Source organism: Pelodiscus sinensis, chromosome 2 (assembly GCF_052426305.1).
Source record: "Pelodiscus sinensis isolate ZL-2025 chromosome 2, ASM5242630v1, whole genome shotgun sequence".
Lineage (NCBI taxonomy): Eukaryota > Metazoa > Chordata > Testudines > Trionychidae > Pelodiscus > Pelodiscus sinensis.
In genome coordinates, this window is record NC_143053.1 from 185,619,635 (window position 1) to 185,636,474 (window position 16,840).

At 40.9% G+C, this 16,840-nt stretch overlaps 1 long non-coding RNA gene across 1 annotated transcript in view; it reads left to right on the forward strand.

The window, feature by feature from the left end:
* LOC102453666 (uncharacterized) overlaps positions 1 to 16,840 on the forward strand; it is a 107,189-nt gene that overhangs the window by 19,364 nt on the left and 70,985 nt on the right. Inside the window, exon 2 of the long non-coding RNA XR_332225.5 lies at positions 4,491 to 4,541. This is a non-coding gene — a long non-coding RNA (uncharacterized LOC102453666). The remainder of the gene's footprint in view (positions 1 to 4,490; positions 4,542 to 16,840) is intronic.

Below are 16,840 nucleotides of genomic sequence, written 5' to 3' on the forward strand. Positions count from 1 at the left end.
CAACTGGGCAGCCACCACACAGCCCTGGCCGAGCTCCAGCCCTTTAGGCTGTGTCCAGGGCCATGTAGTGGCTGCCTGCCTGCTCCCTGGGTGGGGGGGACACCTGCAGCTGCTCCTGGGCTGGGGCTCCCTGCATCTCTCTTTCCCTCCTCCCACACCTCTCTTTTGCCCCTCAGAGCCCCTTTCCTCCCCACTCTCTTCCCCTCCCCTGTCCGCTTCCCAAATGTCACTGCCCCACCCCCAGCACCTCACTCCCTGCAATCCTGGGTGCTGGCAGCAGCTTCCTTCTGCCCCAGGTGGGGACTGACAGCCAGCCCCACGAGGAGGAACCTGGGGCAGCCTCTGCCCTGCACACAGGCTGCCCCCGGAATAGAGCTCCCTAAGGGGGGCACTTCTCCCCGTGAGGTGGAGAGGTGCTATCTGGGAGCAGGGCTCGGGGTCCCTGTGCTGGGAAAGTCTCTCGTGGAGCAGCACCACTGGCGAGTGCGACAGTGGCACACATCGGAACAAGCGCACATGTCCTCATTGTTGATGCACAAGAGAAAACTCACTCCGCTCATGGATGGAAATTCTTAGAGGGAACACTGCACGGCACCCTTGCCACCTCAGCAGGGGCTTCTTAAGAGAAGTAAGTGGCGGTATCAGGGAATACTTTGAGTAATTTTAAAAATAGATCGACCAGTGTTTTCTAGAATAGATTATAGAAATTAATACAGGGAACAGTTCTGCATTGGCAGGTCAATAAACACAATTGGTTTCCAGACATCCCTTCCTCCTTTTTCCCCATTGCCTGTAATTTTATTTTGTTTTCTTCTTAAAATATAAATTGTTTAGGGGCGTGCCTTTTATGCCTGTAAAGCAATCAGCACACTTTTGAGTGCTATATAAATAAGTAATAGGTTGTTTCTGTATCCATTTTCAATGGACCAGAGGCCTCCTCTTCATGGTGTGCAGAATGGAGCATGGGAGAAGAACCAGTGACAGACAGGGGATCTGGGGGTATGTCTACACTACCACCCTAGTTCGAACTAGGGTGGTTAATGTAGGCAACCGGAATTGCAAATGAAGCCCGGGATTTGAATTTCCCGGGCTTCATTTGCATAAAGCCAGGCGCCGCCATTTTTAAATGTCCGCTAATGCGGACTCCGTGCCACGTGGCACGGACTAGGTAGTTCGTGAAACGAGGAGTAACGGTAGTTCGGACTAGGAAGCCTAGTCCGAACTACCTAGTCCGTGCCGCATGTAGCCTGATCCAAGCACACTGACTTCAAGGGGAGGCTTTCCATGAATGCATTGATCTTTAGGACCTAAAGGCTGTGTCCCTGTTCCCTTCACAAGGTCACACAATCCCTCCACCCTCCGCCCCGGATCTCCTTGTTGGTTTTTCTTTTTAAATCCTTTTTTTTCTGTGGGTGGGTAGTGTTAAGCCACTGAAGGGAGAGTGCATGTTTAGAAACTCCATTTCCAGATACTGCAGGAAATGCAGCTGCACAATCCGCAGATTTAGTCACTTACTAAATGCCACATTAATCACTCCTTAAAATGAAAAGTGGCTTCTATTATTCTAGTATGGAAAAGCCCATAGGTATAGATAGGAAAAAGTAGATGTAAAAGTGCTTGTGTTTTGTATAGACTAAAGGGTGTGGCTTTGGCATCAGCAACAAATGCGGGAAGAAAAAATGCTCTTTGTTCTGCAGTCAGGTGGGTTGACAACTATTCTCACTCCATCCCTGGCATACGTAATACCCAATGCAATTTAAAAGAATCCAAAAAGACCAACGTGCTGAAACTGCTGCAAAGACAATAAGAAGAGCAAGTCATCCTGAAATCTGTTTAGTCACCTTTCTTTGTTTTTGTTATTACTATTGCTGCAATATTTAGCAGGGAAAAAAAAGTCCCTAAATACACCACTGGTGATTGAGTCTAGCATTTTTATTCTGCATTATGTTGTATTTTGTTCATAAATTTTCTCACCTTTTAGATGGTCTAATGATTAAATCCAAGATGTGCCCTGTTAAATTGGTGAAACTGAGATTAAAATTTGGCCCTCTATGTTTGTGTTTTATTTTTATATATCGTACCATACACTCCCTTGAAATGACTAGTGGATTAGCAGGAGCATTCATCCTTAAGCAATGAGAAATAAAATAATCTCAAAGGTTAATCCTTTAATACTGTAAAGTGTACTAATTTTCATAATTATTTTATTCTGTAATCAGAAGGGAGAAAATGAAAAAAAAAATTCAAACCAATCATCTATATGTAAAGCCAAAGAAATAGACAAGTAAAAATATTTCTATTTTTATTATGCTTTGTTCAAGTTGGTCAGTTCTTCATGTTTGCCTATTGCTTTTGGTTAAGCTACTCCAAGGTTGGTCAATTCATGTTTAATAAAAGCAACTCTGGGAATCAAAGAAGATAGCCATAGTGCAATTGTCAAGGGGAGAAAAAACCCATTTCTCTATGTAAGTGAAAACTGTAGAGCTTTTACACTGTTTGCATAAAGCAAGTTTGAACAAATGCATACACAATGGGAAGTGAGCAGAGCCTTCCTTCTCTCCTTGAAGTAAATTCATATTAAGGAGAGAGTGAAGGTTTATGCAGTTTTATTTTGTGGACATATATTTTCCTATTGGTATAAAACTAGCAATTCTTTTTCTCGATACCAAGGATGGAAATCCTATTGTAAATGTATCTCATGACATTCCCCACAACTGCCTCACTAGCCTATGTACTGCTTGTGACCAACCCATCATTTCTCAGTAAAAAGAACCTTTCAGCTCTGTTACCTCCTGGAGAGAGCTAATTTTCCAGCAGTCAGGCTTGATCTGGATAAATAATTAGAGAGAGATGAAGACGATCACATCAGTGCTGTCTGTAATACAGTTAATACAGCCAGACCCTGTGATTTCGTTTCGAGAGCGTGCAAGTACCGCTGTAGAAAGCTGCAGAGGCAAGTGGCAACAAAGCCAATCTGTTACATTTGTCTTGGAAGAATTAATGACACTTTTCATTCATTTGTCGGAAGCAAGCATACAGCTGCAGCATGCATCTGCAATACTAGTAGGTAACACTTGACGTGACCGCCCCCCTCCCATCTATAATGCAAGTGTATTATTATAGTTCAAGGTATTCTCCCATAGTTTGAGAATTTATGGTGTTTTAAAGTGGATACAAGCAAAAATGTGTCATACTTTTTAGCACAGCAAAAAACTGAAACTGTGATGCTGTTTGCCTTCTTAAGTTACTTATTAAAAGCTAAATTAAATGATATAATAATGAGTTATGTGGATGTCAGTGGAGATCTAAAGAGAAATATATCCATGTGTGTAGCTTTGCTGAGTAGAATGTGAAATTTTGTATGAATGAGACTGGTCCTATTAGAGATGTAATAGAAATTAAGCTACGCTGATGCAGAACCTCTCAGAATACCTACATCAAAGTGCACAATTCTGCCATGCGTATTGCTCTCAAAGGATTGAAAAAAATCTTTAGTTCACTTTATTCCCAATGGTAATTCCATGGCAGTCATACATGGATCTGATTAAAAATAGGTCAATATCTTTTGTGGTGGGTCTCTTGACACTTTGGTGCACGATTGCACTACACCTACCCCGAGGGTAAATGGCCCCTTAGGAAATTTGTGCATTAACAAAAACGCAGCCTAGGGATACTTTAGGATCACATCCTTTTATTTATCAGCTAAATCAAAGTCTTGAGGTAGGATACTTTATTGCTGAGTCATGTAAATATGCTTTATGTTTAAGATCAGAATAACTTTAGCTGTAAAAATACACAGATCTACATATTTAGCCATCCAAGTAATGTTTGCATGCCAAGGGTTAATTCTGTTCTTTACTCTCTATCAATTGTACAGAAAAATGCTCTAGCTGAAATCTTGCAAAAAAGAAAATCATATATTCAGGAATTGCCTTATGGCAGGAAGTCTTTGTCTGCCTGTTTGCTTTATTGCAGTTGTTTACTGCCATGAATCGATTTTTTTTTTTTGTTACCAAACCAGTGTATTGAAGGTGGTGAGGGAAAGTGGGGGTGGAGGCTCGGTTCTGCAGTTAGAAAGACCTAGGAGCCGGTTGCTGCCTCATGATTTTTGACTTGGAATTTCCATATTAGAAAAAGAGAGCAGCTTCTTTTCGATATAATGGAGCCATTAACATCTATTAATAATGCAGACAGGGTAAGTAGCTGGAGTTGGAGCTCCCTGGGGACCTCGTAAAACAGATGTGCACTATATCTTCCCGGATTTGATAGCTGCTGGGGTCGAGGGGGTCGCTGTGGTTCCCGTTTATTTCCTCTGGCAGCGGTTTTCTAATTTAAGCACCTCTGTCTCCTGGCTACAGTAGCCTGCTGTGATGTGAAGGGAGGGGTGTTCAGGCATTGTCATGCTTGGTGCCTGAAAAAGGGCACTGGCAGAACCGTTAGAGCCTCAGTGCTGGTTACTAGCTATCTTACTCTTAGCATTTTCTTCTCAGATGCATTTGCTGGTGTGGTGGTGGAGCTGGTTCTTTTGTTGTGGCGCAAAGGTAAGCCTTTCCTTCTCCTCGCTGAGTTCCTGATTTTTCTTTGCATTAGAGGCAAGAAATAATTCTGCTAGCAAAAAAGCCTGTACAGTATAATTTGACATAACGTCTACGGCTGGCTGAAAATGTAATTGCCATATTCCCTATTTCAAGATTATGCTCTTCAGTTTTAATTGAATATATTCATGGGGGCTGTTGGCTGCTGAGAGAAAAATACGTTCTCTCTAAAACTATCCATCTCTGACTTTCGAACAGTAGGCATGCTAAAACAATTATTTAAAAAAAATGTTTAAGCCTGAGTTCTTCATTATCATTTGTACTTCGTCTGATCATAGACTGTTCGTTATTATAAACAAATATGTGTTTCCATTTAGTCACAAGTACCTGTTTTCATTGAAGAGTATGCAAAAGAGTATCATTTATATTTTTCCAGGTTTAAGCTTGATAGCAGATGTAAATGTCTACACTTTCTGTGCAGTTAGAATGCGGTATTTTGCAGAGCCAGTAACATAACTTCTGTGAGATGAACACGCAGGATACAGCCCCCTTTATTATGCATGAGAATGAATGTTAATCTTTTGTTACAAAGGATACTTTTATTGTAATTGGATGGGTTATTTCTGCATTATTTTCTATTTACTCTCCATCTTACAGCAAACCAAACATACGTTTTCAGGGAAATAAAAGATACACCAGATAGAGAGAAATGACAGAGACTTGATTAGATTTTTTTGAAGTGATGTGAAAGCCAATGTATATAATTGTACCAACCCATTGGGGGCCTTATGTCTACAAATGAGTTTGTGGAAATATGTTAAAATTTAATTTAATGTTTTAAATTTTGTAACTGACATTCAATTCATATTTAAAATTCCAGTATGTCTCTTCTTTTTATATATCTAGATACCATAGTGTGTATTAACTTGCACATTCCTGCCAGTCAAACCCAAACTAATGGGGGGCTTTCCTTCCCCCCCCCCCCCATGAGACCTTATCAATAGTGGATCAATATTACATTTTGTGTTTGAATGGAAAAGATTTCCTATTTTGAAACAATACATATTTACCTGCTTTTAGACTGAAATGCAAATTAAACATTCATTTTCTTTTGATTTTAAAATTAAAATGTTGATGTGTAGCACAAATAACGGAAAAAACCCTATTTGTATTTAAAAAACAAATTGGAGTTTTAAAATCTCTGTGTATGTGTACACACACACACACTTTCCCTACTCCTGCCTGGTTTGTTTTTTTGTTGTGAATTTTAATACACTCATGGGTTAGTTGTGGATTTTTTGTAATATATTGACTGTTTTCCTTCTCTTTCTGACACAAACAGCATAATGCTAGAATACATTAGAATATAATGAAAACAAATGCACACAATTGAGAAGGGTTTCATTAAACAATAAAATATGCACTATTTTAAAATGAATGAGAGAATTGAATTAATCATTAACTTTTTCATTTTGAGCTAAATTTAAGATTGATCACCATTGGTAAAGTGCCATTTTTAGTGGGAAAACTTTTTACATTCTATATATTAAAATAAAGCTTAGATATTTGGGGGAAGGGGTTAAACTGTTAGTAGCAAAATATAGAGCATTTGCCCCCATCATTGTAGGATAGACGAAGAAGCAAGATAAATAAAGGTGGAAGGATGAAAAAATAACCGCTTGTTATTGGTATTATGTTAATTTTATAAAGTCAAGTGTTTCCTAAATTTTACATTGATAATATCCCTTACCAGATTTTTTGGGGCTGGGGGTGGAAACAGGGCCTGATTCTGGATCTTGACATATGTTGAGTGATACCTTTAATCCTGGAGCTGTGCTATTCATTTCAATGGGATTATCCAAGGACTAAGGTACTACTCGACATGAGTAAGGACAGTTGAAAATCAAATCTATGTGTTCTATTTTGTTTTTAAAATCAAACCTTTGTTTTGTCTGTTGTGCGGAAGTAGATATTTTGTCCTCGTTTGTTTAAAATAAATTCTACATCCAAAATGCATAGATAGATATATCATTTTAATACGTATAAAATAAAAGAATATTTTTAATACTTCCACTGTTTTAATACCTTTTTTTATTGTGGATGCATTATATGGAAAATATCAATTTTGTATCATGACATTTGTGGCATGAAGATGTCATGTATTAGGCATCTATAGCCACAGAATATGTGATTTACACTGTACTGTATTATATGGAAAAATTATGAATAAATATACAGGAAGTGCTAGCAATAAAGTAGTATATGTAATATCTCTGTCTCCCTACAGTTAGTAAAACATTTTAAGAGGCAGAAAAATATCTAAAACTGGAAATCTAAATTATGGGTATATGAGAAGCCTAATGACTTTAAAAATACATTGTTAGAAATTAGGCATCCGTGTTTTTTAGGAAACAAAGGAAAGATCCTCTTTCCTTTGTTAATGGCATTTATCATCTTTAACTCGTTAGCTGCTGAAGATGGGAGCCAAAATACTGAGGGGAGTGTGGCTCTGTACACTACTCTTGACAAACTGTACATAAATTCTCCAAGGAGAATATGTGTATGGGTATCTGAATCTTTTCTTATAAATTTGTGCTTAATACATGTGTACACAGACATAGACTATTTTTCCATGAGTGTAACTCTACCTAACCTCCTTTCAGAGAATGTACGATTTTTCCCCATGTGCAATGTGATTTTTAATCTTGCAAATTAAAAAGCAGACCCTGAAAGGAACCTCATAATATCTAGAGACACATCCTCATCTTTTGAATGACCCCTATGCAAACTAGAAATACTTTCTGAGATGCCCAAGGAAAGAATAGCAAAATGGAATATATTATGGGATAGTGAAGCCTGATTGATTGTTTAGTTTGATAGTGATTTTTATATTTCCAGGGACATTTATTTTAAATAGCTTCTTTTAAAAAGAAACCTTTTTCTCCTACATTTTTATTTTAAAAAACTGTGTATCTCCATACCTTGCCCAGAGTTGTCATATTTCAAATGTAAAATACATTTCTTATTTGTTAGGTGTCCTATGTATGCATTTAAAAATCTTTACATTAGTCTGCATTAATTTTAGCTTTACAATAATTTTAATGTTAAATACTCTGGAGAAAGTACAACAAGAACAAAGCTTTAATCTTCATTAGCATTCTTGTTCAATTCAGTCTCTGCTTCTTTTTAGTCCACTGAATTCCACTAGTTAGAGGATTAAAGCATTTTCTCCCTATTCTAAAGTTAAAGAACTTTGATATTTCAATCACGTCAATGAATATGAAAATATTATTAACTAGCATTTAAAAAAATCCAATGTCATGTATTTGGAATATAGAAAGTGATCATGTGTCTTGAAACAAAGCACTTACTGTGAATGTATTTCTTTTAAGGAGAATTTATTTTTCAAGACAAACTGAACAGGATATGTCGTAATTGTCTCCTTCATCCTCATTAATTACTAAACAGGATCCTTCTAACAACTGTGGATGATGACTGCCAGTTTAACTACACTAAGAAAAAATATCCAATAGCTTTTCCCCATAAACATTGTTACTTTTTTAACAGAAGAAACAACTTTTTGAGGCACCAAAAAAGGAAAAGACAAAACTAGAATATTAAATATAAGAAATTGTGAAAATTGCAGTGGCGGCAAGGCAGAAAAATGTCCTAAACCAGAGGATCCTCCCGATTCTGATTTCAGTAGAAAAGAGAATAGTTGCAAGAAAAAAGCTCAAATTTGCTTACTTGTATTAATTGATAGTGGGGAGTGATGGTAAGGAGAGTAAATACTAAATTTCTCAAGAGTAAATGGCATGTCTATGCTTCTCTTGGGGGGGATTGTACCTCAGCTATACCTGTACTCTGTCCCCAGGAGAATGTACCACTGCAGTGGTCTCAAATGGGAATAGTGTTTTTCAGGGGATTGGGAATTTGTACCTCTCTCTGTGTTGTTCGGTTTAAGTTAGATTTTAGAATGGGTGGGGATAGGCCTTGGTGTCTGTGAGAATTCAGAATGGAAATGTATTTGTTGGATATACAGTATATGCTCTCTCTGAGTTTCAACTTGAGACTTCCTAAAATGCCTTTCTGTCTCTCCTCCCCACCATCTGAAGGAATGGTACAGATCTCAGGCTGTCTACACAGCAGCATTATTTTGGAATAACTGACATTATTCCGAAATAACAAAGAGCGCGTTTACATAGCAAGCTATTACTTTGAAATAATGGTGAGCTGGAGGACTTGTTACTCCAACTCCTGTAACCCTCATTTCACAAGGAGTAAGGGAAGTTGAAGGAAGAGTATTCTTCCTGCGGTGTAGAGAACGCTAACAGCCAAATTAAGCCATTTTGTCTTCAGCTACACAATTGACATAGCTGAAGTTGTGTAGCTTAATTCTACTTTTGCCCTGCTGTGTAGGTGTGTGCCCTTGAAGAGGTATAAGTATCTCTGGCTTCTAGTTGTGGATGGATAGGAAGGTAGGTGTATGTGTGGGTGTATAGTATTTCACAAAGGATGACGAATTGTGATATAAACTACATGTAGTGGTAATATCCCTGTGATAAATGCTTTTATCATACAACTTTAACCACTACACTTGCACTCGATTCATTCATCTCTGCAAGGACTGCTGTAAACAGGCCAAACTAATGTGCACTCCAGGCATCCACCACTTTAAAAAAGTAAACATTAAATCTGCCCCAATAATAGTCCCTCCTCCCATCCAAAATATTAAACTTTCATCTTCGCAGATCACACTGGTCTGATTCCAGTGGCAGATAGAGTTGTGGCATGTTTTATATTTAGACCATCATGACTGATAAGGAAGCACTGCATAAATAGTGAAGAAATGTTCTCAAATTCACAATGGGACATAGCTCTTGATTCTAGCCCTAGTAGGTCCCAAGACAGCTGATGGTTAAGATGCAACATTATGCACAGGAAAAATGATTTTAGGTGACCTGGAGAGAAAATGTCTCTTTGGGTGCGTTTAGACTGCAGGGTTTTTTTCGGGAAAACAGCTGTTTGACTGTCTTTCTGAAAAAACCACTTACATCCACACTGGTATTGCATTTTTTTGAAAGAAAATCAAAAGAATATAGTGGGTTTTCCGACATTGGTAAACCTCATTCTATGAGGAAGAACGCCTTTTCCGAAAGAGTTCCTTTGGAAAAAAGGCGTGTGTGGACGCGGAAGAGGGAGTTTTTTCAAAAGAAAAGGAAAGAGGAAAAAGCACAGGTGCCCTAATGACCACTCTGTCCATAGTAATCACTGCTTAAATGTGAGATAGCATCCATACTGAATGGATGCTATCTTTCAAAAAAGCAGATCGCTTTTTTGATGCGCTTTGGCAGTGTGGACACTCTCTTTTGGAAGAAGTTTTTAAAAGCTTCTTCCGAAAAAAGCCTGTAGTCTAGACGTCTAGATGGTGATAATTTAAGGTGCGTGGCTTGACAGGGAACGGAATATAGAAAATAAAATTATATCTGTTTTTATTGGAACATAGCATGTCAAGAAAAACTAGTTACAACACATGACATAGACTACAGGCTAGTGTGGGCTTCCCAAAGACTTTCTTGGCATTCTCTTGGGAGCACATGCACTTCTGGCTGTATTACCTATGAGAAAGTAACATAGTCATCATGCTCATTATCCCTTTATACTGTATCATTCAGTATCTAGGTACCTTCCTGTTTTGTTAGATAGAAGCGCACACATGATTTAAACTGCTTGTCAAAGTACAAGATGTAGGTTTTTAAGCATATTTGCCCCTCTCGATATTCATGCATGCAAAGAAGGAGGACAAGGGAAAGAAAGGATAATTCTTTTTTGAGTGATTGTCCCTATGTATACTGCACTTCAGGTGGCTCATGCTGTCCATCCAGGTTGGAGAATTTCCTTTAGCCGTGCCTATGTGGGCTGCACATACATGCTTGCTCACCACTTTGCTTTGTCCTGAGAAGATAAAGGAAGCTGCCAGGCCACTGCCATCTTAGTTGTCATCTAGGATGCATCTTCAGTGTTTGTGCTGAATTCTTCATTTTGCTGTAAATCACTTTAGAAAAGTTAGTTAGGATTTAGTTTTTATCACGGTCATTCTTTATCTAGAACACTCCCTCTGGGAAGGAAACCATTGCTGTATCCTTCTTCCCTCTCCTCTCCCGCCCTCCCTGACTCTTCAGCAATTGTGGGGAGAATGTCAAGGATCCCTGACCTTGAAAGCTACGATTGGCACCAAAAGCTCATCCCCGGTCACGGATTATCACAATACCTGTCTGTAACCCCCCCCTTCTTTTTTTCTGTACAGCATTAAAATGGATATGTCCCTCCATTTATTGACGTACTCCCAAGCCACATTTGCAATCACTAGATATTTACGCACCCGTGATCAAAAGCAAACCCAGTTAGTCACAGTTCAGACAACTAGCCCTACCTGCCTTTTATCAGCAGTAGTATGAACCATCACACGAGTGTCAGAGAATGCACAGAAAGGGTGCCCACAACTAACTATCTTCTACTTCCTAACCACTGTCACTCTCCAGACTGATTTGTATTTGATGGGATGTTTCAGAGCCACACTCTTAACTGTCCCTTTAGATCTGCACAATGCCTCTGGCCTTTAGCCTCCCTTTGGAGGCTGGCTTTCTCATTACCCAGCTGCCTAGACAGAAATCATATGACTGACAAATGGACAATGTTACATTAGAGCAGGGGTGGGCAAGATCCAGCCCGCCAAGTCTTTTAATGTGGCCTGCCCCTCAGACCTGGAGCAGCTCCATGCCACTCAAAGCCGGCCAATGGGAGCTGAGAGATTGTGCTGGGGGACATGGGCAGCATGTGAAGCCTCTGCCCCCACTCCCGCCACACAGTGCAGAGAGCCACATCGAACAGCTAGCTGCTTTGAGTGGTCTGGGTCTGCCACCCTGTTGAGCTGAGCTGAGCTGGCCCAGAACCACGTAGGTAAGTGCCTCCTGGCTCCAGCCCTTCCTATACTCCCTGCTTCCAGTCACCACCCTCTTCCCAGGTCACAACTCCCTCTCAAACTCTACACCCTCTCCTATACCCCAGTCTCCTACCCCAAGCTCCTTTCTGCACCCAACCTCCATCCCAGACCCTGCACTTCCTCTCTGGAAAAGTGCTGCCCTTGACCACTTACCAAATGGTGGAGTGGTCCCCCATCAAAAATTATTGCCCGGCCCTGCGTTGGGGAATGCAACCTAATTCTCTTCCCTCACAGACCCACTTCCCTGACCTCTTTTTTTTGTTTGTTTGTTTGTTTGGAGATCCTCATAAGAAGATGTTAGGGGAGGAGGTAGAATTCATGTGGTAATTGAGCCAGTACTTGAAAAAAGGGGAAAGAGATTCTACTTGAGTTACTGCCTCAGCTGCAAAAAGAGAGGTGGGTGGAGGTTCATTCTGAACCTCAGGAAATGAACAAGTTCATCTGGCTAAGTTTCACAATAGTGACCCTGTCATCCCTTATCCCATTGCTAGATCCAGACTATTGGTTAACAGTCCTCAGTTTCACATAGACATTAATGGTACACACAGAAGATTCCTCCGAGATTTGTGACCATTCAGCAGTGCTACCAATACAGAGTTCGCCCCTTGGGCTCAATGGCACAAAAGTGTTCACCATGGTGCTCTTGGTGATAGCAGCTCACTGGTGGGGGCAATGGTCTGCCCTTATTTAGGCAACTGGTTCATGAAGAGACAGTCTTACCAGGATCATGAGAAACAACAACTGTACTTCTCCATCTGTTTGAAAGGCTGGACCTCAGGACAAACTGGAAAGAAGTCCACCCTGAAACACTCACAGTCTATAGAATTCTTCAAGGCTGGGCTGGACAGTGTTGCAGTCAGGGCTTACTTACTGGAGGGCCACTTTCTCTCCATCACTGGGCTCATTCAGTGACTCCGTTTGCATCCCAGAACTCCCACATGATCTGTCTGGCACTGTTGGGCCAGACTGCTGCAAGCACCTATGGGACCCACTTAGTGAGGCTTCACCTGAAATGTCTACAAGTGTGACTGTCGACTGTTCACGCTTCAGAGAAGCACAATCTGGATCCGTTAGTCACAATTTCCCAAAGAATCTTAGTCTCCCCTTACCAGCCCTCTCTCCACCTTCCTCAATATACTAGTTATTAGTCCAACACCCAGGACGTACTTGCCAACCAAATCCAGGCACGCTGAGGGTGGTGTATTTGGATGAATGTCAGAGTTAGAGAAAACCTGTTCAGTAGATTTGCTTGACTAGCAACTATTACAATCTAAGAGGGAGATTGATATTTTGGTGTCATGTAACTGATAGGTAATTCCTCCTTTACAGGCTAAGATTCTGGACATTCTTGACATCCTTTTGTCCTTAAAATCCTTGCTGCTGTTTCTGCGTTAGAGCACATCTTGTGCCATTAGCATGTTTTATCCATGAGTAGACACCTACTATATGGTCTTGTGCCTGGTTCCTGAAAGGTGGTATTTGGTTTTCCTCCGTGGCAATACCAGTACCAACCTGGGACGTGAACCTTATTTTGTCAACCCTTGCTAAGTTATAGTACAAACCCCTTCTGTGAAGGTAACATTTCTAATTGCTGTCACACTGGACAGAAGAGTTTGGGGAACTAAGGTTACTTATGGCTTACCCACCCTACAGCTTTGGTTTGGTCTTGTTGCAAGAGCAAGGTGTCTAAGACTATGTCATAAGTTTATCCCAAACATTGTGGTGATCTTTCTTCCAAATCAACCAGTGTATCATCCTAAGCCTTGTTCTACCAAAGAGGCGGTCACATAGCATTCACTAGATGTGTACAGAGCTCTTGCTTGCATCTACAGAGAACAAAAGTTTTGAAAGCCTCTTGCACTGTTAGCCACTGGGAGCTTCTGCTTTCACATATTCCCCAGAAGAGACAGTCAGAACTGATCTGCTCAAGGGAGTCATTGGTTGTCTCATAGGACAACTTGAGAACTCGCTTAGCTAGAGCTCAGGCAACATCTGAGGCTTCTTTGAGAGATTTTCCTGGTACTGACAGCTGCAGAACAATAACTTGGAGTTCCTTACACACATTCCCTAGATGCTGTGCTATGCTGCAACAGCTGCTTCTGATGCTTCTCTAGGCAAGGCAGGTCTACAGTCTGTGCTATAGGACCACAGACACCTGACTCCTTATAGAGATCCTGCTTATGAATAACCCAAAGTGCACTACACAGAGGGTCAAACAGTCAAAGAAGGGATTACTCCCCTTTTAATAACTGCAGCTCTTGTAGCAGTGTTGTCACTATGGACATGTCTACATTAGGAAATTATTTTGGAATAATAACAAAATTGAAATAATGTTATCTCTCCATTTCCGCCCCTCCCCCCCATGGAAGAGCCTAAAAATTAGCCCGAGGCAGGCTCTGTTATTGTGAACTTGCTACCTTGACTTAGAGCTCCAGGAAGCAGTGGAGAGTAATTACTTCAAATTATTCTGGGGAGTAGTTATTTCAAAATATCCGCACCGGAGCACACTACCACTGTTTCGAAATAACTATTTTGAAATAAGCATTATTCTCCAAGGAAAGCAGGAGTATAGATTTTGAAATAACCAGCCCATTATTTCAAATAATAGGCTTGGTAGTGTGGATGCCCTGCTTATTATTTTGAAATAAGGGGGCGCTTATTTCGAAATAGCCCTGGTCTACACTAGGAAGTTAAATGTAGTGCACTGTTCGCCTTCCTTCCCTGTTGCCACACACACACACACACACACACACACACACTATACACACACACCCGACTGATGGTCGAGAAGGAACAATGATGGCACCAGTCTGGCAGCTTGCTTTATTCCCCCAGTGCAAGACACAATGAAGTTGGGGTGCATGCACAGACTCCCCAGACATTGCTGATGAAAATTCTGTGCTCTTGGGCATATGGGATCACCAAATGGAATTAACGGGTAGCAGGTTTAAAGCAAACCAAAAGATGTCTTTCTTCACACAACGCATAAGTCAACTTTGTGGCACTCCTTCCCTGAGTTTATCGCGAAGGTCAAGATTATGCAGGGTTCAGAAAAGAGCTGGATAAACTAATGGAACATAGATCCATCAAAGGCTAATAGCTAAGGTGGGCAGGGATGATGTCCCTAGCCTCTGTTTGTCAAAGGCTGGAAATGGGCTACAGGGGATGGGTCACTTGATGTTCTCTGTTGTGTTCATTGCTCCTGGAGCACCTGGCGTTGACCACTGTCAAAGGGTATGTCTACACTAGCCACCCTAGTTCGAACTAGGGTGGCTAATGTAGTCATTCGAACTTGCAAATGAAGCCCGGGATTAAAATATCCCGGGCTTTATTTGCATGTTCCCGGGCGCCGCCATTTTTAAATGCCCGGTAGTTCGGACTCCCTGCCCGCGGCTACACGCGGCATGGGTTAGGTAGTTTGAACTAAAGCCCCTAATTCGGACTACTGTTACTCCCTACCGTGGGCAGGGAATCCTAACTACCGGGCATTTAAAAATGGTGGCACCCGGGAACATGCAAATAAAGCCTGGGATATTTTAATCCCAGGCTTCATTTGCAAGTTCGAATGACTACATTAACCACCCTAGTTCGAACTAGGGTGGCTAGTGTAGACATACCCAAACAGAATACTGCTTTAAGTGGACATTTGGTCTGATCTAGTATGGCCGTGTTTATGCACAATCTGAAAGTGTCAACACGTCTCAAAGAACTCCAGTGAGTAATCCTCCATTTCTGCCCTGTCTTGCCTGATTGTGCTGGATCTTTGTGGGTCTTTTCATCCCCAGCAGAGCAACTGGTCAGGTTTCCAATAAATCGTGTTCTTTAGCACTAAGTGGAAGATCCAACTAATACACCCATATGCGTTACTTGTCCAAATGGATCGTGTCATTCAGTTGTGGTCAAATTATCAGCCTAACTTTGGAGTTAAGATCGATCAGCACCTTATCAAAGGCCAGATCCTTTACTTCTGTAAATTGTTGTAGCTCAGTTGAAATCAATGGAGCAATGACAATTTGACAGCTGAGCATCTGTCCCTGAGTGTCTAATTATGGATCCAGTCCTGTAGATCATCTTCAGTTTTCTCTTGGGGGCAAAGTTTGGCCTCAGCTACATATTTTGAAGGTTAAATTGATATTAAAATTCAAATTGGCATTAAAACCCGACTGGCAAAATGTTGAAAACACATTCAGATTGGTGAGGTGACAGATAATCTTTTTGTATTTCAGCAGTGACATGTTCTTCACCAAATGTGTCAAAGGCTCCTGGCTGTCTCAGAGTTAAACTTAACACCATTTTGAATTCATAAAATAAGTGGAGTGCACAAATTTCCATATCAAAAGTGGAGTCAGACTAGAGGGCCTATTAAGTACTGATCTGTTCTGTGCTTGGCTTGATTAAGTTAATATTAGCTCCCGGCAACACTTCAGTGACATTGATTATGACAACGGAAGTGACATTTTTGAATTGCCCCTTTTTTTTCAGGCAGGATATTGATATTTGCTTATCCGGCAGGATGTGAGAAATAATGCCAGAAGACTGTTGGAACACGAGACAGATTCTGTCTCTGTATCTTCATTTGTGTGGCTTGTCAGATTTTCTGCAATGCGCAGAGGCTCTTAAACATAGTAAACATTATTTTTGTAAATAAACAGTACCTGGTTGTAGTTATAAGTTCAATGAGCATTTTTAAAGGTTCTTTAAATTTGGTATTTCTAAAGCAAAAAATAAAACTGTTAATAATGAAGTAAAATATGTAAAACTGTACCTTTACGCAGAAAATCAAACTTCTAGAAAAACAAATATAAGGGGAAAGGTATTGTAATGGTGGATTAACTGTTCTCTGTACTGTTTAGTTCTCAAATGTGTTTTTAAAAGATCTTTCTGAATATTAAATCTATGTAGAGTAGGGATATAAAAGAGTAGTCGATTAGTCGACTACTTGCATTCCCCCGCCCCCTTGCTGCCTCTACATCAGAGGCAGCAAGGGTGAGGGAAGTAGCAAGGGAGGATGGTATTGGGGGGGAACTTAAAAGCCAGTTCCCCCCCAGTACCATCTCCATGGTCCTGGAGGGGGGGGGGCGGAAGGGAGGCAGAGGTGCAGTGGGCAGCTCTTGCTACATTTAAAAGGCAGAGGCAGAGCGGTCATGAACCCGGCGTGAGCCAGGACTTCTGGTCCCAGCTCATGCCAGTTCCCAGACCAACCCCCGCTGTGGCTCTGCAGCTTAAATGTAGTAAGAGCCTGTCTGCCATAGCACTCGGCTCCTACTACATTTAAACTGCAGAGCCGTAGCTGGGCCCCTTA